We start from the raw sequence: 24,264 nt of genomic DNA, 5'->3' as shown, positions 1-24,264 counted from the left end.
CCCCAGCAGTGCGTTTTCCTGAGGTAAATGAATTTACTTAATTAGTTTGGTTAAATTACTTTTAAAAAGTATGGGCCGACAACAAAAGTAAATGACATTTAAAGCTATGAAGAACACAAGTAATATTAAATTATAATAAGCAATGTTAATTATAATAAACAGTCTGAGGGAACAGTTCGTTTTTCTGAGGATTATAGGTGTTTCACTAATGAAACTCATTGAATTTTAATAAAAATTGGGCTGTCTTTTCCGGTAAATGTATCACATCTCACACAGACAATGATTTTCCGTCTTTTTATATCTACAGTCCGCTTATCGGAGGCGTTAAGACCGTTAAATGTCGTTACATCTGTGTGACGTCATTGCTAATGGAGCCAATCCGCTCCGTTTGATAAACGCTCTTTAGTTATCGGCAGTGTTTCCCATTCATTAACTAGGGTGGGGGACCGCCACAGTTTAAAAATAATCCGAAAATATATCTATACTCATCATTATTACATAAAAGGTCTTTAACGTTGTGTTTCGCACCATTGCTTTAGCAAAGTGTCAGTCAAATGAACTAAGAGTAATATGGCTTTCTCCTTTCATCAAGCCTGTTTGCGCTGCGGATTTCAAAGCTGCGCGCACTTGACACACGCGATCGGCTCATGATCCGGCGTTTACCGCGTCTCAGAGCTGCTGCTTTCACAGTGAATGCAGCTTAATATAATGTCAACGTTGCCTAAATAAACTAATTATAAACAATTCTTAATATCTTTATTATTCATATTTGAAGGAAAGTATTGCATATCACATGTTTGACTGCGAGCGCGTGAGCTAACTTACCCACCTCTCAAGAGCACACAGTCGGCGCTGCAGAAAGATTCGTGAGCGCTCAGACGCAGATCGAATGCTTATTTTGTATTTAAAGCGGCCGCAAAGCAAACAAACTTGTTGATCTCGTGCAGACTAAACACAAGGAGGGTAACCTCATTAAATATTGTTGTACTTTTCAATTCAATAGTATTTTCCCCTTTTATTTGTTTTGCTGTCTGGTCAATAAATAAACTCCAGCATATATGATTCTGTATCAACATTTGTAACATGTTTGTAAGATTTTTGGTTTAGATTTAATGGCCCTTTAACGTTCTTCTGCACATCTATGTGCACGATAACGCAGCGTTTGTGAGCGTATCTCTGCTTTGTTTCTGCGGCAGCGGATTTCGCCACCATTTCTGATATGGCGAACCATGGCTATGCAGCAATAAGAGACTCTCGCCAAACACCTCGCGCCTAGTTCGGCCGCGGCGTGGAAGTCTCGCCCCCTTCTTCCCTCTAAGGTGTGTCGAGTCACGTCCAGTTTAGTCGGGAAATCCTACATGGCTGCTGGCCAGGCGGCTGCTTCTCTCCATTCGATGGTGGTCCTTCAGGCCTACCAAGCGGAGCTACTAAAGGATTTAGATGAAGGTGAGGGCATCACACCTGAGGCGGTAAAGGAATTGGGGCCCTAAGGTCTTTCCACCGGCTCAACAGCGTCAACCTAAGAGGTTGAACCTGAGTTCGACGGCTAATGCCTCTCGTTCTCGGGCGCCGAATAGCAGCTCCTGATCTTTTTGCTGCTTGCCAGGGACTGCGCCCTCCGCCAGAGAGCGCTGTTGGACCGCTTTCGCAAATCCAACACTCTCACGGCAGTCCCTATGCTCAAAATCTGACTGTTTCGCCACTAACAGCGCCTCGAAGAGCATTGGATCGAGCCGTAACGCCAAACGCTCCTTCGGACACTCTGCGTTATCCAGCCTTCAGATTTCGAGGGGCGATGGCAAGGGTCCTGCACAAACGGCCCGTTTATGACAGCTCACGCAGCCGCCGCCTTTTCACTAGGTGCAGAGCCCGATGCTCAATCTGTTGGCCTAATTCCTGCCGTGGACACGTTTCAGGATTATGCACAACAAGATGCAACGACTGTTACGCACACACTTCCTTTGTGCACGGACGCCACAAGCTTTTCGTGCCCGGATGTTTTAACGCGTGTGACAGTGTTGCAGGAAACTGACATTTTGAGACCGCTATTATTGTTTCGGGCAGCGTGGGAACGCTTGCCCGGCATTTCTCGATGGGTGTTACGCACAATTTGTCACGGATACACCATTCAGTTTCGAAAGGGACCGCCCCCTTTCCGCGGAATTCTTTCCACGGTGGTGAAACCGATGGATATAGCGGTGCTGCGACAGGAGATGTTGGCTCTGCTGAACAAAGGGGCTATAGAAGAAGTACACCCCTCTCAGATGGAGTCAGGGTTTTACAGCCGATATTTTTTGGTACCAAAAAAAGATGGCGGATTACGACCCATTCTGGATTTACGCTGTCTGAATCTTGCACTCAGGCCGAGCAAATTCAAGATGTTGACGGTAAAATCTATTTTGTCCCAGGTTCAACCAAACGACTGGTTTGTCACGATCGATCTGAAGGATGCGTACTTTCATATTCAGATCATAAAGAGACACAGGAAGTTCCTCAGATTCGCTTTAGAGGGCAAAGCGTATCAGTACCGCGTTCTTCCCTTTGGCTTAACTCTAGCTCCCCGTACGTTCTCAAAATGCATGGATGCAGCCCTGGCCCCGCTGCGGCTCCAGGGTGTCCGGGTTTTGAACTATTTGGACGATTGGCTGGTGTTAGTCACAATAACAGACTCAAGCACACTCTCATCAGGATCTTGTGCTGAGTCATTTAAACAACCTGGGTTTACGCACGAATTTCCAGAAAAGCGTTTTAATCCCTTCTCAGCCGATAACCTTTCTGGGAATAAACTTGGACTCTCGCGCGATGACAGGGAAGCTTTCTCTACCGCGCGCTCAGTCGATTGCGTCATTCGTGCGGGGCTTCAAAGCGGGTCAAACAGTGACAGTGAGACTGTGCCTCAGACTTTTGGGTCTAATGGCAGCAGCTATTCCCGTAATTCACTTGGGATTACTTCACATGTGCCCTTTTCAGTGGTGGACGAAAAGACGAAACATTTCACCCCGTTGTCATCCACATCGAACGATCTCGGTGACACGGCGATGTGTGATGTCGTTAAAACTATGGATGTCAAGCGAGTTTCTCCTAACCGGAGTTTGGCTGGGGATTTGTGCTTCCCGAGAGACTGTCACGACGGATGCGTCTATGACCGGGTGGGGAGCTGTTTGTCGAGGACGCCCAGCTCAAGGAGTGTGGACAGCGGCACAACGCAGCTGGCACATAAACAGATTGGAATTACTGGCGGTTTTTCTAGCTCTCCAGTATTTCGCGAGTCTGCTGATCGGCCGTCATGTACTGATCAGATCGGACAACATAGCGGTTGTGTCTTATCTGAATCATCAGGGAGGATTACGCTCTCGCCCCCTGTGCAGGCTGGCGAGGCTTCTTCTTCTTTGGTCTCACAACAAATTTCTGTCGGACCGGGCCGTTCATGTCCCCGGACGATTGAACTTCGGAGCAGATTTACTATCCAGACAGACTCTGGAGCAAGGGGAATGGAGATTTCACCCACAAACGGTGAGTCTCCTATGGCAGATTTTCGGAGAAGCAAAAGTGGATTTATTCGCGTTGAACACGACTACGCATTGCCCGCTATGGTTCTCCCTATGCCCTCCATCACCCCTGGGCTTGGATGCGTTAGCACACAACTGGCCCAGGACCAGTTTGTATGCGTTTCCCCCAATTCGTCTGATCCCAGCAGTATTATGCAGAATACGGCAGGACAGAGTGGAACGGCTGCTGCTAGTGGCTCCGCGGTGGCACACACAGCCGTGGTCTCTCCATGGGAGATTTCCCTCAGACACGATTTGTTATCACAAGCGCTGGGGCTGATTTGGCATCCCAGGCCGGATTTATGGAATCTGTGGGCATGGCCCTTGAGCGGAGTGAATTAATAGGTCCAGGTCTTTCTGCTGAAACTACCGAGACTATACTGAATTCTAGAGCAACTTCTACGAGACGCTTATATGCTTTCAAGTGGAGACTATTTACAGCCTGGTGTGAGCTTCGTAATGTGGATCCAGTTTACTGCCCAGTGGCTTCAGTACTGGAGTTCCTTCAGGACCGTTTTTCGGATGGAGTGACACCAGCCACCTTAAAGGTTTACGTGGCAGCCATTTCAGCTTACCACGAATATATAGACGGTGCCTCAGTGGGCCGTCATCCATTGGTTTCTCGTTTCATACAGGGTGCGCGACGGCTGAGGCCTTTCTGCCCTGTGCGAGTTCCTTCGTGGGATTTATCCATTGTGTTGCACGGTTTATCAGGGCATCCGTTTGAGCCCTTGGAAACTGTACCGGATAAAATACTGACTTTGAAGACACTTCTTCTCATGGCTTTATGCTCCCTCAAGAGAGTTGGGGCCAGGACCGCAGCATCTCATGGTTACCATGGTTACATACGTAACCAAGATGTGTTTCTATATGCATTGTACTATTTGATCTTGTATGCCCCAGTCGTAACCTTGTGTTTATGTTCTCCTCCGCTCTGCTCCTACCTGATTCTCTTCATTTCCCCACTATTGGTTGCATTTGATGCAAATGTCTGCCCTTGGAATCAATTATACAGTTTTCTTACCTGTCTCAGGTTTGTTCCTCCGTTAGTCACGTTGGCGGTATTCTTCTTCAGTAATGCTGGACGAAACATCGTTGGTACTGCCACCTAATGGCATAATTTTGATAAGCATCACTAATCTTCACAGTCCAATACAAAAACTACAACCACACAAATAACACTAGTCAATGCCAATACTTCAGAACGTGTACGCGTTTATTATTTTAAAGAATAAAGGAGAATCAATTAATTATGAATAAATTATTGTTATTGTGTAAATAATATTTAATAATGTAGGCTAATCCATAATAAATAGCTAGTCTGATTCCTAGTAGTTTAAAATGTAATTTAATCAAATTACAAGTACTTTTTATTCCATAGTATAGTATTTCTGGAATCTGATTACATAACCCAGATTACATGTAACCAATTACCACCCAGCTCTGATTAGTATTTAGTGAATAAAGTAGTATTTGAATTTGAAAGTATTCTTTATATGGACATACAGTATTGTTCAAAATAATAGCAGTACAATGTGACTAACCAGAATAATCAAGGTTTTTAGTATATTTTTTATTGCTACGTGGCAAACAAGTTACCAGTAGGTTCAGTAGATTCTCAGAAAACAAATGAGACCCAGCATTCATGATATGCACGCTCTTAAGGCTGTGCAATTGGGCAATTAGTTGAATTAGTTGAAAGGGATGTGTTCAAAAAAATAGCAGTGTGGCATTCAATCACTGAGGTCATCAATTTTGTGAAGAAACAGGTGTGAATCAGGTGGCCCCTATTTAAGGATGAAGCCAACACTTGTTGAACATGCATTTGAAAGCTGAGGAAAATGGGTCGTTCAAGACATTGTTCAGAAGAACAGCGTACTTTGATTAAAAAGTTGATTAGAGAGGGGAAAACCTATAAAGAGGTGCAGGAAAATGATAGGCTGTTCAGCTAAAATGATCTCCAATGCCTTAAAATGGAGAGCAAAACCAGAGAGACGTGGAAGAAAACGGAAGACAACCATCAAAATGGATAGAAGAATAACCAGAATGGCAAAGGCTCAGCCAATGATCACCTCCAGGATGATCAAAGACAGTCTGGAGTTACCTGTAAGTACTGTGACAGTTAGAAGACGTCTGTGTGAAGCTAATCTATTTTCAAGAGTCCCCCGCAAAGTCCCTCTGTTAAAAAAAAAGGCATGTGCAGAAGAGGTTACAATTTGCCAAAGAACACATCAACTGGCCTAAAGAGAAATGGAGGAACATTTTGTGGACTGATGAGAGTAACATTGTTCTTTTTGGGTCCAAGGGCCACAGGCAGTTTGTGAGACGACCCCCAAACTCTGAATTCAAGCCACAGTACACAGTGAAGACAGTGAAGCATGGAGGTGCAAGCATCATGATATGGGCATGTTTCTCCTACTATGGTGTTGGGCCTATTTATCGCATACCAGGGATCATGGATCAGTTTGCATATGTTAAAATACTTGAAGAGGTCATGTTGCCCTATGCTGAAGAGGACATGCCCTTGAAATGGTTGTTTCAACAAGACAATGACCCAAAACACACTAGTAAACGGGCAAAGTCTTGGTTCCAAACCAACAAAATTAATGTTATGGAGTGGCCAGCCCAATCTCCAGACCTTAATCCAATTGAGAACTTGTGGGGTGATATCAAAAATGCTGTTTCTGAAGCAAAACCAAGAAATGTGAATGAATTGTGGAATGTTGTTAAAGAATCATGGAGTGGAATAACAGCTGAGGGGTGCCACAAGTTGGTTGACTCCATGCCACACAGATGTCAAGCAGTTTTAAAAAACTGTGGTCATACAACTAAATATTAGTTTAGTGATTCACAGGATTGCTAAATCCCAGAAAAAAAAAAGTTTGTACAAAATAGTTTTGAGTTTGTACAGTCAAAGGTAGACACTGCTATTTTTTTGAACACACCCCTTTCAACTAATTGCCCAATTGCACAGCCTTAAGAGCGTGCATATCATGAATGCTGGGTCTTGTTTGTTTTCTGACAATCTACTGAACCTACTGGTAACTTGTTTGCCACGTAGCAATAAAAAATATACTAAAAACCTTGATTATTCTGGTTAGTCACATTGTACTGCTATTATTTTGAACAATACTGTATCTGTATATGCACCTGATTTATCCATACATTAAAACAATGTCAGTAATTTACTTGCCTAAACCAGGCCAATCCCAAACTAAATGACAGTAAAAATGATTTGCAGATCAGATACACGGATGTCTGGAAACAGATCATTGACATCCTTTCCTGTTTTAAATGTTAAACAAATTCTTATAGCATAATTTCACAGATATCTTCAATATTAATATGATTTAAACATGCAAAATTGGCTAAAGTCTGTATTGTTGTGTTTAGTAATTGTGAGTAATATATCATCTTTTCTATTATTAGATTTTGCAACATCTACTGCTGCCTCTGATTTTTGTTCTTACAATCTTTATTGTCAAGGCAAGTAATGATCCTTAGCTTCATTTAAAGGTGTTTAAGTTTGATATTTGCAATTTAATTTCCTTTGAACTGTAAATTACATAGCCAAGTAATATTTTATCAATGAATATGCAGTGTAAGAGCCTACTTCCCTAAGATTAACAAGGCATTAATGTTGATTCTTTTTTTTCTTTTTTTTACTGTTTTTGTCCACTACAGTTCTCTCATTTCTTCTTCGACACTTAAAGGTAAGATATTTGCAAAGTTTACATTTAAGTTCTATTTAATTAGTTTAAACAAAACTAATCAAGTAATATATTACATACATTATACTTTGGGAAGTACATGTACCTTGCAGGGGATTTGTCTTTAGTGTTGAAAGATCACAAAAAAAAGTTTTAAAACTTTACTGTCAATCAGTACACTTACTATTTGAGGAAAATAAGCTTGATATTAATTTTACTGACATTAAAGTTGATAAAGTTAAAGCAAAAAGAATGTTAAAATGAAATCTTACTTAAATCTTACCAATAAAATGTCTTTGGTCCTTTAAATATAGCAGTAGTGTATATCTATATCTATCTATCTATCTATCTATCTATCTATCTATATATATATATATATATATATATATATATATATATTTAATTGTCTTCTGGACAACTGTCAGATCAGCACTCTTCCCCATGATTGTGTAGCCTAGTAAACCAAACTGAGAGACCATTTTGAAGGCTCAGGAAACCTTTGCAGGTGTTTTGAGTTGATTAGCTGATTGGAGTGTTATTATTTGTACATGTATCCCACTATTCTTGACACTTATTTACTATTCGCTTGTTAAGTCTGACGTCACGTCTCACCGCTTCCGTGTCCAAACGCTCTATTAGATACCACGAGAAAACAACAAAAGGTGCTAATATAAACTCACAATATAGTATAATACTAGCGAAAATGTTATAATCCTAACCTTTAACTCCATACTGAAGTCCCAGATAGCCAGACAATGAAAAAAACATTTTTTATAATATAAAAATTATTTGTGTTTGGAACGCTTGTGAGCACAGATACTGTAGTGTCCACCGTAAGTGTAAAAGGGTTTAGCTTGATAAATATAAATAAACAGTGCTCATAAACGGCTGCTGAGGTCGTATTCTCAAGTGAAGCGAGTCAAGGCTTGGATCCAGAAACAGCACTTCTTACGTCATCACTTAACAACCGAATAGATAAAAATTAATAGTTCTGATCTGAGGGAGAAATTTGACATTTTTACTTCCTGATTAAAATCCTTTAAATATAAACACTACAACTGTCTCTTAGAATGAGCTCTGAAAAGAGAGAGATGCACAGGAAATATGTTCATGCTTGGAGAACAACAAGGCAGGCTCTGACCAGATCTCCATCTCACCTGGAGAGTAATCCACCAGCTGAAGTACAATCACTTGATCTTCCACTTGAAGAACAATCACAAAAGGATGTTGACATGGTGATGATTTGTGGAGAGTGTTCATCTGACAATGAACCCTATTTGCATTCTGCAAATGTGGAAGAACAGTCAAGAGCAGCGACATGGGAGGGTATTAACAGTTTGAATGTATCCTCTGCTTCTGACCTTGAAGAACAAGCAGAAGACAGTAGGGACGTGTCGCTGGCAAAAGAACTGTCCACGTGGGCCAGTGAATACCAGATAAAACATAATGCACTTGACAACCTGCTCAAATTGCTACAAAGGCATGGACACAATGAATTACCCTCGACTGCCCGGACTCTCTTGCACACTCCCCGGCATCTGACATAAAGCAATTATCTGGAATGGAATATGTTTACTTTCCACTAACACAGAAATTACAAGCAGCACTAAAAAATTACCCTCCTGATCTAGCAGAACTCCAATGTCTTGATTTATCATTCAACATTGATGGCTTACCACTGTAGAAGAGTTCCAAAACATGTATGTGGCCAGTTCTTTGTGCAGTCATGTTAGACCCAGTCACCATTTTCCCCACGGCTCTGACAAGCGGTTAAGTCGACCAACAGATCTTGGCTTTTTGGAAGACACAGTAAGGGAACTGGCTCATCTGATGAATCTTGGGATTCACTACATGGGAAGAAAAATAAAAGTAATTTTGAGGTGCTTTGTGTGTGATGCTCCAGCTCGTGCATTAGTGAAGAATATTAAACTGTTCTCTGGGTACTTTGGCTGCGACCGATGTGAGCAAAAAGGTACATGGGTAAACAGAGTCGCATACCAAGAAACAGCTGACCTCAAACTCAGGACAGATGAAACATTCAGAAATCAATCACAAATTCAGCATCATCATGGGAACACACCTCCCCATAGACATGGTGCAGAGTTTTCCCATTGATTACATGCACCAGGCTTGTCTAGGTGTAATGAAAGGACTCCTGCACATCTGGACCAGAGGAGACAGAGTTGTGAGGGTTTCAGCCAGCCAAATCACAGAGATTAGTGCAAGACTGCGGTCTCTTCGGAAATGCATCCCATCTACTTTTGTGCGAAAGCCTAGAGGTCTTGAGGAACTGGACAGGTGGAAAGCAACTGAGTTTCGTCAGTTCCTTCTTTACACTGGGAAGATTGTGTTGAAGGGTATACTGCCTGATTAAATGTATTTGCACTTCCTTTCCTTTAGCATAGCCATGATAATTTTGGTATGTCCAAGTCTTGTGCAGGAACACTCGAAATATGCAGATGAACTGCTGCATTATTTTGTGGAAAAAGGTCGGAATCTTTATGGACAAGAATTCCTTGTTTACAACACACATGCAATGTTGCACATAGCAACAGATGCTGAAAACTTCGATGGTCTGGAAAATTGTAGTGCCTTCATGTTTGAAAACTATCTGCAGACACTCAAGAGGATGGTGCGTTCTGGTAGAAACCCACTGATTCAGGTTGCTAGGAGGCTGGAAGAGAAAATCGAACAGAAAAAAACAACAACTGTAGGCAAAATCTCTACCAAGACCCAAGACAGTGCATATGTCCTCAGCGGTGGTCAATGCTGTGAAGTCCTGCAAGTGGCTGACAAAGAACAAAGAGTGCTTTGCCGTGTTTACAGTAAACCTGAGCCACTGTTCGACAGCCCATGCATGTCATTTTTGATTGGTGCCTACAAATACAAAAGAAAACACAATACCATTTCATGGATTTCAAAAACAGAACTCACAAAACATGCAATTAAGATTAGCACAGAAGAGAGAAGTGAGATTTTTCTGTCAGTGCTCCATGAATTTTAATCAAAGGTAACAGGATGTCATATGTAGTATAAGATAAATGTACACATCATCCTTCGCATTTACAATGATTTTTTCTTTTTTGTAGAATGTATGCAATTGTAGAATTTTCAGAGGAGGGAACATGTGAAATGGTGCCAGATATCTGGTTGTTTATGAAGGATGAGGTATTCAATTCTGTCTCACTTTTATCAACAACAAACGTTTAAAAATAATGTGTGATGATGGCATTGTATTGTAATTTTGCAAAACTTTCAAGAGGGTCTGGCTGCAGACTTGCACTTGCACTCTCAGACTTGCACTTTCAGACACTTGCACTTCCGCTAGTGACATCACTTGCAGTCTTTATTTTTTATTTTGTTGAATTTTTTTATTACTTTTTGTTTGAAATTCCCAACATTTTGTAAAAGTAGCAAGGTAGTGAAGACAAGAAAAAATAAACTAAATTACAGTTAGGGATGTCCCGATCAGGTTTTTTTTTGCCCTCGATTCCAAGTCCGAGTCATTTGATTTTCGGTATCTACCGATACTGAGTTCCGATCCGATACTTCTATAATACATAAAAATAATAAAGAAGAGCGAAAAAACAGATCCAGGATGTTCAATAAATTACATTTTGAAATATATTCAAATAGAAAACAGCTATTTTAAATAGGCTGGTAAAAATATGTAAAAAAATTTAGTGTTTTGCTGTACTTTGGATCAAATAAATGCAGACTTGGTGAATAGAAGAGACTTAAACTTCTGACTGACTGATTTTTTCTCTAATGTAAAGCTTTTAATTTGCTTACAGGTCCTTCTAAATAAATTTGCATATTGTGATAAAGTTCATTATTTTCCAAAAATGTAATGATAAAAATTTAACTTTCATATATTTTAGATTCATTGCACACCAAATGAATTATTTCAGGTCTTTTATTGTTTTAATACTGATGATTTTGGCATAAAGCTCATGAAAACCCAAAATTCCTATCTCAAAAAATAAGCATATTTCATCCGACCAATAAAAGAAAAGTGTTTTTAATACAAAAAAAGTCTACTTTCAAATAATTATGTTCAGTTATGCTCTCAATACTTGGTCTGGAATCCTTTTGCAGAAATGACTGGTTCAATGCGGCGTGGCATGGAGGCAATCAGCCTGTGGCACTGCTGAGGTGTTATGGAGGCCCAGGATGCTTCGATAGCGGCCTTAAGCTCATCCAGAGTGTTGGGTCTTGCGTCTCTCAACTTTCTCTTCACAATATCCCACAGATTCTCTATGGGGTTCAGGTCAGGAGAGTTGGCAGGCCAATTGAGCACAGTAATACCACGGTCAGTAAACCATTTACCAGTGGTTTTGGCACTGTGAGCACGTGCCAGGTCGTGCTGAAAAATGAAATCTTCATATCCATAAAGCTTTTCAGCAGATGGAAGCATATGCTTCGTCCTTGTTTCATTATAGATTAAGATAATAATTCATAAATGCACGCATAATTATCAGTGAACCTGATAAGCTTTATTCATTTTAGGCTTATTCTCAAATTCAGACTGTGTTAGGGGGCGGGTTTATTAGGCAATTTTAATCAGACGATTTGACCGGAGAGATTTAATTTTGTCGGACATTTCATTTTTTTTTCGGCCAATGTCCGGCAATTACAGGACAACGGAAACCCTGGCATTGATACAGCACTCTGGGAACAGCCTATTCGTTCAGAAATTTCTTTCTGTGTCTTACCCTTTCGCTTGAGGGTGTCAATGATGGCGTTCTGGACAGCAGTCAGGTCGGCAGTCTTACCCATGATTGCAGTTTTGAGTAATGAACCAGGCTGGGAGTTTTTAAAAGCCTCGGGAATCTTTTGCAGGTGTTTAAAGTTAATAAGTTGATTCAGATGATTAGGTTAATAGCTCGTTTAGAGAACCTTATCATGATATGCACATTTTTTGAGATAGGAATTTTGGGTTTTCATGAGCTGTATGCCAAAATCATCAGTATTAAAACAATAAAAGACCTGAAATATTTCAGTTGGTGTGCAATGAATCTAAAATATATGAAAGTTAAATTTTTATAATTACATAAATAATGAAAATAATAAACTTTATCACAATATGCTAATTTCTTGAGAAGAACCTGTAGAAATCTATAACTGCTGGACGATAACAAATAACAATGATTTGTTTATATACTACAAACACGGTTTATGTCAATCATTACTACATTGTTCATATACTTTATTCATTACCTGCTGGAGATGACTTGAAATACCATATATGGTCATAATCATATAGGAATATCTTCGCGTTTGCAAACGTTTCTGCTTTTCTGTGAAAACAACAGTTTTCATACAGCGAAAGCTGGATGCTTTTGTCCATATTAGGAATTTCCTGATATGACTTTCTGCGCGAGAGCGCCCTCTGGCATCGAGTATGAATGAAACGTACACTGCAGGAGTGTTTAGCGCCACATGATGTTCATCTCGCCTTATTCTGGGTCCAAATAAAACAACAGATCATGCGCAGACTATCCTGCATCTCTGAGTTTAAATCTATATTTATTCACATCTTTATTATAAATATCCAAGGCGAGTCCTGATTGGGAGGTAACGTCCGATTCTGATCGAGTCTGAAACCACGTGATCGGGCTAGATTTCTGATCACGTGATCAGATCTGGACATCCCTAATTATAATGTCACTTGCAATTGCTACTTGCACTCTCTGCTATCTGCGACATTTACAATCGACATAAATCGTGCATGTTGCCAATGGAGACAAGACGCTGTGGTGGTGATTAAAAGATTAAAACTTATTTAGTGATATAACGTACAGGGTCCTGCAGGAAAAAGACAAGACCGGCAAATCCGTGGCCAAAACACCAGAATATGAACGCTTGTGCAAAGTCTCTCGCTAAGCGTTTTCCTCCTGTAGAAAAACAAATACTTAACATGGCTTAAATAATAATACAATTTATGTAATTAATAACTCACCCTCATGTCGTTCCAAACCAGTGAGACCTCCATTTATCTCCGGAACACAGTTTAAGATATTTTAGATTTAGTCCAAGAGCTTTCTGTCCCTCCATTGAAACTGTGTGTACGGTATTCTGTCCATCTCCAGAAAGGTAATAATCATAATTTTGATTATTGGGTGAACTAACCCTTTAATGTATTAAGATGCTATTTAATTTGATATTTTAATATGCAGTTCATTATTTTAATGAATATTTATATAGTATTTTCCTCATATACCGCAAAATGTGGCATAATGGACTAAGATGATAAAGGCCAAACTCAGTATGCTTCTCTACATTATTAAAATACATAATTAATATGTACAGGCAAGCAGGTGAGCCCAGAATAAACGAAACACGCAAAGTTTTGCGTTAAGCATTTTTCTATATAGAATAAACTGTCTACAACTCGTTTATATCACTGTCTTTGTCCATTAATCTACATTATGTGTTTTATTTATAATGATTTTCTATAGGAGGAAAACGTTTAATGTACAATTTAACGCACTGCGTTCTGTACTCGTCTGCTTGCCTGTACAGAGATGATCATTTTAAAATCACTTAATGCATTTCATAGTGCATGTTCATATGTGCTGGTCTGTATAAATATTGAGTCAACAACAAGACATATAGGCTACACCTACTGAATTGTCTTTATCATCTTAGTCTGTTAGTAGGTCACATTAAGCGTTTTGCTGTATGGGAGGACAAAGTTTGCGCATTGTGTTCATAGCCATCTGCTTGCCTTGTTTTTTCTACAGGAGGAAAACGCTTAACGAAAGACTTTGTGCATTGCGTTCATATTCTGCTGTTCTGTGGCCATGGATTTGCCGGTCATGTCTTTATCTTGCAGGACCCTGAACGTTATAGTAGTAGGCCAACTAATTTAGTTTCACCAGCACAGCGTCTTGTCTCCATTGGCAACAAGCACGATTTGTGTTGATTGCAAGTGACATCACAGGTAGCGTAGAGTGCAAGTGATTGCAAGTGACATTGTAATTTAGTTTATTTTTTCTTGTCTTCACCACCTGGCTACTGTTGTAAAATGTTGAGAGATTCAAACAAAAAGTTATCAATAAATAGAACAAAATAAAAAAATTAAGACTGCAAGTGACGTCGCTAGCAGAAGCACAAGTGTCTGAGAGTGCAAGCCAGACCCTTCTCAAAACTTTTAGATGTCAACAAATTGTTAGAGATCTGTTCTTTTAAGTAATTAACTTTTTTTTTGTGCTTTTCCTTGATTTCCATTTTCAACTGCTCTTGTTTTCTTATTCTAACTTTGAAGTTTTAATACTTCATTATTCATATCATAATTCAATAATTGTACTATTTTAATGCAGGTACAATACTGTTACTGGCCACCAATGAATGCAACAAAAAAAGTACAAAAGATTGAATTGCCCGATAAAGAAAATTGCACAAGCACAGGGTCAGGGTGTTTGCTAAAACAGGTATTCCTTTTTACTTATGTAGCACTCTCTTCACTTTACGGAGGAAGAGGGCTCTGGGTTCGTAGAATATCTCTATAAACTGATCTAATTTCAACCAGCTCTATGGATAGATTACTTCACCTGTCTCTGTGATCTGTAATTAAACAAACAAAAAGACTGAGAATTAACAAAATGGATCCTTTAATTTTCTTTAAGCCTAATGAAATGTGATCAATTTAAATAAATGTGAGAAAAACTTGCATCAGTATGAATTAAATGAAAATAAAATTACATTCTTCAAAATGTGAATTTACTTGTCTTATTTCAACTAACAATGTAACCCTGGAGATGTATTAGCTTTTAAACATAAAAGTAAAACAATTAAGCCTTCCAGAAATGTACACAAGACAGATTTCGTGGGAAAAATCTCACAACTCTAATGATTTTTCCTACAGCATTCAAATATGAAAAAAAGGGAAAAAAAATAAAAATAAAATTATAATCACTTAAACTTGTTCACACAAATATTCGACTGTGGTATTCACTCAATATTCATAGTTCTAAACACTCATTGGTACAATGTTTACCCTATAGTTCAAACACAAACATTAAGCGAGTGTTTTCTCTTAATTAAATACCATTCTCGTTCAATGTTCAGCAACGGTATTCACTGGGCCCAGACTCAATGTCAACCGAAACTGGCAAAAAAAAACACTGGTTGCAGGCCTGGACGGTGCTTGGGAGCGTTGTGGCATTAAACAAAATGCCCCTTCACTCGGATGAGCAAGTATAAACAATGTACTTACGAACCTGTAGCGATCCTTCAGTGTAACTCAGTCCGATTGATCCGCGAGGAGCAGAAGAGAACGGAGCAGATGAGTAGATAGATGAGAATGCTTCTCCAACGTTGTCAGCAAAACAACGAGCGTCTTAGGAACTTGACTAGATGAGGAAATCTAGCATTGTCCAAGGGCCTCAGTCTCTGGTTAATGATCCATCCTCCCGCGATGAACAAACGCAGCACACAAACTGAGAGTAACTTGACTCATTAAACGCACATAATGGTGTGCGATCTCGACAGTCCCTCGATACTTCAGTTCGTAACGGTGACGAGAGAAAAACTACACTTTAAACAAAAGCATAACTTAAAGAAACAGCGAGCAACACTCAGCGTGCACATCTCAGCAGATCTTTTTTTTCTCTCCCGAACGTTCCAAAAAAAAAAAACTCCTACGCCCCACGTTCAACCCTTCCACCAATCACATTTTTCTCTTAGATGATAGGCATGTTACAACACAAATCAGGCTTCGAGCTGAACACAGGTGAACACATCAAGTTAGATAAACTTGCATTGAAGCCACGTTTTTGCTGTGTCCAATTCACACAAACTATATCGATTTCAGAACTTTATTTAAAGAAAAAAACTAACAAACAAAAGTTATTAATATTGTGAGCAACAATTAATATTGTTCATTTTACCAGGGCTACATCCTCCCCCTCCTAAAAGGTCTGGATGTCCCCATCAGACTCCAACTCTGCATGTGTTACATAGACATTACTATGATTTAAAAAACTTGCATCAAGTCATCTGAATGCAATGCACAGTAAGAACCTCTTATTACTCAATTCTAAGAGATCTGAATGATCATACCTCTATGTATTATTGTTACTGGTTGATCTGTCGGCTTTCCAGGTTCATCATAGCTAAGGCGGATGACAGGTTTTACTTTCCTCTTTGCTCTACGTTCACAAACAGATTCCTCATCCCCATCCATGATACTAGATGAAGGGACGTCTCCCCCCTCTAGTCCTGAGTCCACCCCAGGCTCATGGACAGGTGAAAAAGGAATTTCTGCTTCTCTCTGAACTAACTCATCTTGTCTGTCTTCTTCCCCAGGTACATCAGGAACCGAGGCATCAGCCGGAGCAGTTTCATTTTGCACAGATAAGTTATTACTAGGTTTAGACAATCTGTCTCTCAACCCTGAATGCTCAAAAGTAAACTGAGGCGAAGTACAACGACCCTCGTCGTCCGATTCAGAGGCCCAGCCCTCACAAATGTTTTGTACCTTCGAAGACTGATCATTTGTCTCTTCAATCTTTTCACCCTGAGATGCTCGTGTCACTGGTCTTTGTCTCTTAGTTGGTCCCTGGCTTATCATCGGCAATCTCACCATGTAACCAATGGGCAAAAGGTGGTCACGGTGCAGTGTCTTTACAACACCTGGACCCTGTTCTGGCTTTACACGATACACAGGCAAGTTGGGAAGTTTCCCAATCACCTGGTAAGGTAAAGGATTCCACCTGTCTTTTAATTTGTGTTTGCCCGGGATCCCTAAGTTACGTATTAACACTCTATCATTCACTTCAAGAGTTTGATTTCTGACCCTAGCATCATAAAGTCTCTTATTCCTCTGATGGTTCTTAATAGCTGCCGAGGTTGCCAGTTGATATGCACTCTTCAACTCGTGCTTCATCTGGTCTACATACTGGTGGTATTTTACCTCATCTTCGCCATGTGGGGATATACCAAAGCACAGATCAATGGGTAACCTCGCCTCTCTTCCAAACATTAAAAAATAGGGGGAAAACCCAGTGGCATCATTTTGGGTGCAATTATATGCATGTACAAGCTGGCTTATGTGTTGACTCCATTTAGACTTTTTGTCTGAATCAAGGGTTCCCAACATAGACAACAATGTGCGGTTGAACCTTTCGGGTTGTGCATCCCCTTGCGGATGGTATGGAGACGTTCTTGACTTACGGACACCAAGCATTCCCAGCAGATCTTTGATCACTCTGCTTTCAAAATCACGCCCTTGGTCAGAATGAATTCGAGCTGGCAGTCCGTAATGTACAAAAAATTTCTCGAACAACACTTTTGCAACTGTTAAAGCCTTTTGATCTTTTGTAGTAAAGGCTTGTGCATATCGCGTGAAGTGGTCAGTGACAACCAACACATTTGAGGTACCTTTCGCATCAGGATCTATCGACAAAAAGTCTATACACACCAGGTCCAAAGGACCTTTACTTGTGATATGTTGCAAAGGTGCAGATCTTTGGGGCAAGGTTTTTCTAGCCACACACCTGCCACAAGTTTTAATGTACTGTGTGATTTCAAAACCCATTCGGGGCCAGTAAAACCGGTCTTTAATGAGCTCCAGGGTACGTTCAGTTCCAAAGTGACCTATATCATCATGCATGGCTCTTAGAACCATAGATCGATATTTGCCAGGCATTACCAACTGACACACCCTTTTGTCTAATCTCTGCACAACTCTATATAAAAGTCCATCCTTTACTTGAATCTTAGGGCTCTCCCTCTGTAGTAGAGAAACCTCAGGGTTTTTAGTTTTTAAATCTGAAATGGGTGTGCCGGTCTCCATCCCTTTCAACACCGGACCAATAGCTGGATCAGCCCTCTGAGCTTCAATCAAGTCTTTCCGACTTAACTGCTCCAACGGACCCATTTCAAGTTGGGAGGCAAAAGAAAAAACATCAGGGATTGCATCAGGAGGAGCACCCAACTGATCAATAAACCTGGTGGAAACATCAGTCTCAGTAACACCAATCTGACGACAAAGAGCCTTTACACCGGATGGTGGTATGTCCTCCCAATCCTCCTGAAATTCTAGAGCATGCCTGGATAACAGGTCAGCATCAACATTACTTTTGCCAGGCTTGTACTGAATGTTGAAGTCGTAAGCGGTTAATGCGGCTAACCACCGATGGCTGGTAGCATTGAGCTTTGCCGTTGTCAGCACATACGTGAGGGGATTATTATCCGTACGTATTATCACCGTAAACTTGGCACCATAGAGATAATCATGAAACTTATCTACTATGGCCCATTTCAAGGCAAGAAACTCAAGCTGATGTATGGGATAATTGCGCTCAGAACGACTCAATTTCCGACTGGCAAACGCTACGGGACGGAGTCCTTCTGGATATTCTTGATTAAGCACAGCACCCAACCCATCTAGACTCGCGTCCACATGCAAAATATAGGGTTTGCTTGGGTCAGAGAAAGCTAGCACTGGAGCGCTTGTGAGGCATTGTATGATATTGGTAAAAGACTCATCACAAGCTTGATCCCAACGGCTACCAAAAGAATCGGACTCCCTGAAATAGTGATGCTTTTCGAGAGGACCAGCTTTGCCTTTCTTATTTGCTGGAGGGTAACCTTTGGTCAACTCAGTTAACGGTCTGACGATGGAGGAATAATTAGCGATAAAACGCCGATAATAACCGCAGAAACCAAGGAAGGATCGTAATAACTTGAGGTTGGTAGGTTTCTTCCAATTCAATACCGCCCTGACCTTCTCAGGGTCAGTTGAGACCCCTTCAGCTGACACAATGTGGCCTACGTATTTTACCTGTGCTTGACAAAACTGGCACTTCTCAAGTGATAATTTAAGACCACTTTCCTCCAGTCTATCTAACACCTTTAAAAGGCGCTCCTCATGCTCCTCCAGTGTCTTTCCAAACACAATGAGGTCATCCAAGTACACCAGACATTGCAACAAATTCATATCTCCAACTGTGGCCTCCATAAGCCGCTGGAATGTCGCGGGGGCTCCAGTAACCCCCTGCGGCATTCGTTCAAACTGATAAAAACCAAGTGGACAAATGAATGCTGTCTTTTCTTTATCTTTTTCTGACATCGCAATTTGGTAATATCCGCTCCTCAAGTCAAGAACAGAAAACCATTTGCTTCCTGTCAGACAATCAAGGGCATCATCAATACGTGGCATAGTGTATTGATCTGGAATGGTTCTGGAGTTTAATGTGCGATAATCAATGCACATACGCACACGTCCATTTTTCTTTCTAACGATGACGATAGGGGAAGCATAAGGGCTACGGGATTCTTTGATTATTCCAGCCGCTAAAAGCTCTTGTAGATGACGGCGAACATCATCAATGTCAGCAGGCACAATACGCCTCGACCGCTCTCGGAATGGCTTAGAATCACTCAGTCTTATGTGGTGTTCGACATTCCTGGCTAGCCCCACATCCCATTCATCCAGAGAGAAAACCCTGGCTCTTTCTGACAGCTTTTTAACCAGACGTGCTTTCCAGGCTTCAGGGATAGGTGAACTTCCAAAGTTGAACAGTTGAGGGTCTACAAATGTTTGTGAGGATTTTGATGTCTGTGGTACAGTGGCTATGTCCACAGTATACATCTGGGCAAGAAGAGTACCCACTGGAATGGCAGTTTCCTTTTGAGTCTCGTTGCGCAATGGTAACACAAAGTTATTTACATCCAGACTGGAGGGAGTCATAACCAGGGAAGGCACTAGCACACCCCCAGGAAGCTTGCTATCTTCAGAAATCTCCACTATCAAAATGTTATTACCTAACGGCTGGACTTGTTTCACCTGACAAACAGCATAGCCAGTGCTATGAGGAGGAATGGCCAATGGTCCTGGACCCTGCCACTTCACAAATCCTACAGTATCCCCCTGCGCTAGGGGGCAGGATGGCAGGGGCTGTTCTCTAGTTACCAAGTCATAAGGTGAGATTCTTAAAGATCGAATAATACCCCCATTGTCTAACTCTTTACACTGAGCCAGCAACTCTCGAAGTTTGGGAGTATTGGTACCAAGAATAACTGGCACAGAATCAGGGCTCTTGGGATCCGGACACACTAATGCCAACAGCGAAATTCTCTCTTTCTCCACCCCCTCAGAAGTACAGAATCCCACATCAACTGATACAAATCCCCTATAAGGGTAAGTAGAATCACTAAGACCCCATATAGCAAGGTCAGTAAGTGGTAGAATTGGAATGTGAGGAATGTGCTGCTTATACCAACTCTCAAACACGATTGTGACACGAGAGCCACTATCAAGAAGTGCTTTGCATGGCTGACTTTCAATAGTCACATTAGCAAAAGGACACGGGCCAACTAAACCTTCTGGTACAGAGTTGGGCTTACAAAAGTCTACTGCTCCTCGTCTAACAGAGCAATTATCCACAGAGGAAGAGGGTTTTCCTTCTGGTTCTCTGTCCCCTTTACTTTTACGAAGTGCACGGATCAGTTTCTGAATGACCCTGGATGAATTTTCAGGAGAGGTACACTTGGTGGCAAAGTGACCATCCTCACCACATCGGTAACAAAAGAACTCAGAGGAACTATTTGAAGGCTGAGACTTACGATTTTGACTCAAATGTCTCTTATCATCCTTCTTTCGTCCTTCTTTCAACACTGAAGTACCATGTGAAATGGTTAATACGCTGACTTGTTCTTGAAGCTGAAGCACCTGTTTCTGCAAAGCTTCAACATTACTTTCCATAACCGAACTAAAACTGTTTTTGAGAGTTCCAGTCTTTTGCTCATTTTCTGCTTCTCGCTTTTTGGTTAGTTCCCCAAACCGGTTATGCAAAACTTTTATGTCAGCTTTTAACTCTTGTATCTCAGAGGGTTTTGACTTTATTTCCCTAGCCTGAACCTGTCTAACAGCAGGATTCAACTTACGTCGAGAGGCCTCATATTCTTCTTCCTCCCTAATCTCATTTAACAACTGCAAAAAGGTAGGAGGTTTTTCTCTTCTCTCCCTTAGACGGAGGTGTACCAAAGTCAAGTCAGACTCAGAAGAACCTCGCACAAGCTGTTCAAGTCTAGCTTGGTCAGTACGTTGAGAAGATATACCTCCTCTTTGCAAAACCTTTCTGAGAGCTCTTTCTAACCTCTGTAAAAAGTCTGAAAGTTTTTCACTGGGCTGTTGATGCATAGACCTGAAGGCAAAATACAGATCCTCCCCAGACTCAGGGGTGCCAAACGCATTCTCCAGTGCTGTTAAATACTCTAGGGCATCTGCATCCCTGTTATTTAACCTAACCGCCTGAATGATATCCAAAGCAGGACCTTTCAGGCTTTCAACAATTCTGGTGCGCTTCTCCCTGTTGGAACAGTTACACTCCTCAACCATCAAGTAGGCCTGTGCTAGCCAGTGCTCTAGACTCTCTTCCCCAGGGGGAGTAGGGACAATCCCAGAAAAGGTCCGCAAGCGCCGAAACGCATTATTGTCGCTACTAGGCCTCATTGTTTTCTCTAGTAGGTCTCCAACTGCTCTGATGATACTATCAGGGGAGCTGCCTTGCATAGGCTCACTAGAGAAAAGAGTCTTTACATCAGCCATAGTTTTGCCTTCTTCCCTCATCAACTTTTGAAGTTTGGAAGAAAATGTCTGAGGGGTACTCACTGAGTGGGTAAGTAAAATTGTTCTCCAGGGGGCTCCCCCTCCTAGCGGCATAATCTCAGAGGGAGTGTGATCCGGATCTAAAGTCTCACGGCACTCACATAGCACTAAATTACAATCCAGCTTTGAATTATATTTTTCAGCCCTGGCCCGCACCCTCCCAAAGGCTTTCACTGTCTGAACAGCATTTTCAATGTCTGCTACCTCAGTGCCACTCAGTACACCACTAAGGACTAAAGCGTGAGAGGGGTCTACACGTGACTCATCACACCATTCAATCAACTCAGCGATCAACAATTCTGATTGAGAATCCATACTACAAAAATTGTTCCTTTCAAGGGAAAAAAAATATATATATAAAATAAAAAAGGGGAAAAAATAGACAAATCTGGCTAAAGAAAAGAAAAGGATCCCAGCGGTGCCTCCAATTTATATGTAGCACTCTCTTCACTTTACGGAGGAAGAGGGCTCTGGGTTCGTAGAATATCTCTATAAACTGATCTAATTTCAACCAGCTCTATGGATAGATTACTTCACCTGTCTCTGTGATCTGTAATTAAACAAACAAAAAGACTGAGAATTAACAAAATGGATCCTTTAATTTTCTTTAAGCCTAATGAAATGTGATCAATTTAAATAAATGTGAGAAAAACTTGCATCAGTATGAATTAAATGAAAATAAAATTACATTCTTCAAAATGTGAATTTACTTGTCTTATTTCAACTAACAATGTAACCCTGGAGATGTATTAGCTTTTAAACATAAAAGTAAAACAATTAAGCCTTCCAGAAATGTACACAAGACAGATTTCGTGGGAAAAATCTCACAACTCTAATGATTTTTCCTACAGCATTCAAATATGAAAAAAAAGGGAAAAAAAATAAAAATAAAATTATAATCACTTAAACTTGTTCACACAAATATTCGACTGTGGTATTCACTCAATATTCATAGTTCTAAACACTCATTGGTACAATGTTTACCCTATAGTTCAAACACAAACATTAAGCGAGTGTTTTCTCTTAATTAAATACCATTCTCGTTCAATGTTCAGCAACGGTATTCACTGGGCCCAGACTCAATGTCAACCGAAACTGGCAAAAAAAAACACTGGTTGCAGGCCTGGACGGTGCTTGGGAGCGTTGTGGCATTAAACAAAATGCCCCTTCACTCGGATGAGCAAGTATAAACAATGTACTTACGAACCTGTAGCGATCCTTCAGTGTAACTCAGTCCGATTGATCCGCGAGGAGCAGAAGAGAACGGAGCAGATGAGTAGATAGATGAGAATGCTTCTCCAACGTTGTCAGCAAAACAACGAGCGTCTTAGGAACTTGACTAGATGAGGAAATCTAGCATTGTCCAAGGGCCTCAGTCTCTGGTTAATGATCCATCCTCCCGCGATGAACAAACGCAGCACACAAACTGAGAGTAACTTGACTCATTAAACGCACATAATGGTGTGCGATCTCGACAGTCCCTCGATACTTCAGTTCGTAACGGTGACGAGAGAAAAACTACACTTTAAACAAAAGCATAACTTAAAGAAACAGCGAGCAACACTCAGCGTGCACATCTCAGCAGATCTTTTTTTTCTCTCCCGAACGTTCCAAAAAAAAAAAACTCCTACGCCCCACGTTCAACCCTTCCACCAATCACATTTTTCTCTTAGATGATAGGCATGTTACAACACAAATCAGGCTTCGAGCTGAACACAGGTGAACACATCAAGTTAGATAAACTTGCATTGAAGCCACGTTTTTGCTGTGTCCAATTCACACAAACTATATCGATTTCAGAACTTTATTTAAAGAAAAAAACTAACAAACAAAAGTTATTAATATTGTGAGCAACAATTAATATTGTTCATTTTACCAGGGCTACACTTAAAGGACCATTCAAAAAAAGAACATTACTGCAACAACAGTACAGAAATGCTAAATTGTACTCACCATATTTTTGCTTCAGATGACTATGAAAGAGCTAAACAGTGGTCGAAAAAAGCAGCTGTGCAATCTTCACTTGAGAGCTGTGATGACTCCCCAAAAGGAAAAGATGACCAGTGTTTCCAGCAGCTCTGATGAAGGTATGAACCTGAGTATGTGAAAAGTTCACAATTAAATGACTAAAGTAAAATGACTAGAAATAATAAAAAAATATATATTTTTAAAGATATTTCTGTACTACCTCGCCCCCAAAAGAAAAGCCGGTTGGATTGCAAAACCACTGGTAGGCCTTCTTAAAGGAACACTTTTAATTATGATTCTTTTAAAGGGTTAGTTCGCCCAATTTGCTAAATTATGTCATTAATAACTTGCCCTCATGTTGTTCCAAACCCGTAAGACCTCTGTTTATTTTTGGAACACAGTTTAAGATATTTTAGAT

At 40.7% G+C, this 24,264-nt stretch overlaps 1 protein-coding gene and 1 long non-coding RNA gene across 4 annotated transcripts in view; one reads left to right on the top strand and one right to left on the bottom strand.

The window, feature by feature from the left end:
* The window catches only part of LOC113093755 (piggyBac transposable element-derived protein 2-like), a 43,854-nt gene extending 19,907 nt beyond the window's left edge, over positions 1-23,947 (bottom strand). The window contains exons 1-5 of one of the 3 annotated variants that reach the window (XM_026259315.1): positions 23,832-23,947; positions 9,339-10,135; positions 8,935-9,105; positions 8,416-8,619; positions 4,573-4,656 (exon numbers count right to left, since the gene is read on the bottom strand). The gene's annotated coding sequence lies outside the window, so the exon portion shown is untranslated. Of the gene's footprint in view, positions 1-4,572; positions 4,657-8,415; positions 9,106-9,338; positions 10,136-23,831 lie in introns of all 3 variants that reach the window. The other 2 variants (XM_026259316.1, XR_003287889.1) reach the window with 2 other exon arrangements.
* On the top strand, positions 10,130-14,618 carry LOC113093758 (uncharacterized). The gene is made up of 3 exons (XR_003287893.1): positions 10,130-10,268; positions 10,348-10,426; positions 14,584-14,618. It is a non-coding gene; the product is annotated as an uncharacterized LOC113093758 (long non-coding RNA).
* Positions 23,948-24,264: the final 317 nt, after the last annotated feature.

Source organism: Carassius auratus, unplaced genomic scaffold (genome assembly GCF_003368295.1).
Source record: "Carassius auratus strain Wakin unplaced genomic scaffold, ASM336829v1 scaf_tig00215130, whole genome shotgun sequence".
Classification (NCBI taxonomy): domain Eukaryota; kingdom Metazoa; phylum Chordata; class Actinopteri; order Cypriniformes; family Cyprinidae; genus Carassius; species Carassius auratus.
The sequence above is the reverse complement of the archived record's forward strand: the minus strand, read 5'-3'. Positions and strand labels throughout refer to the sequence as shown.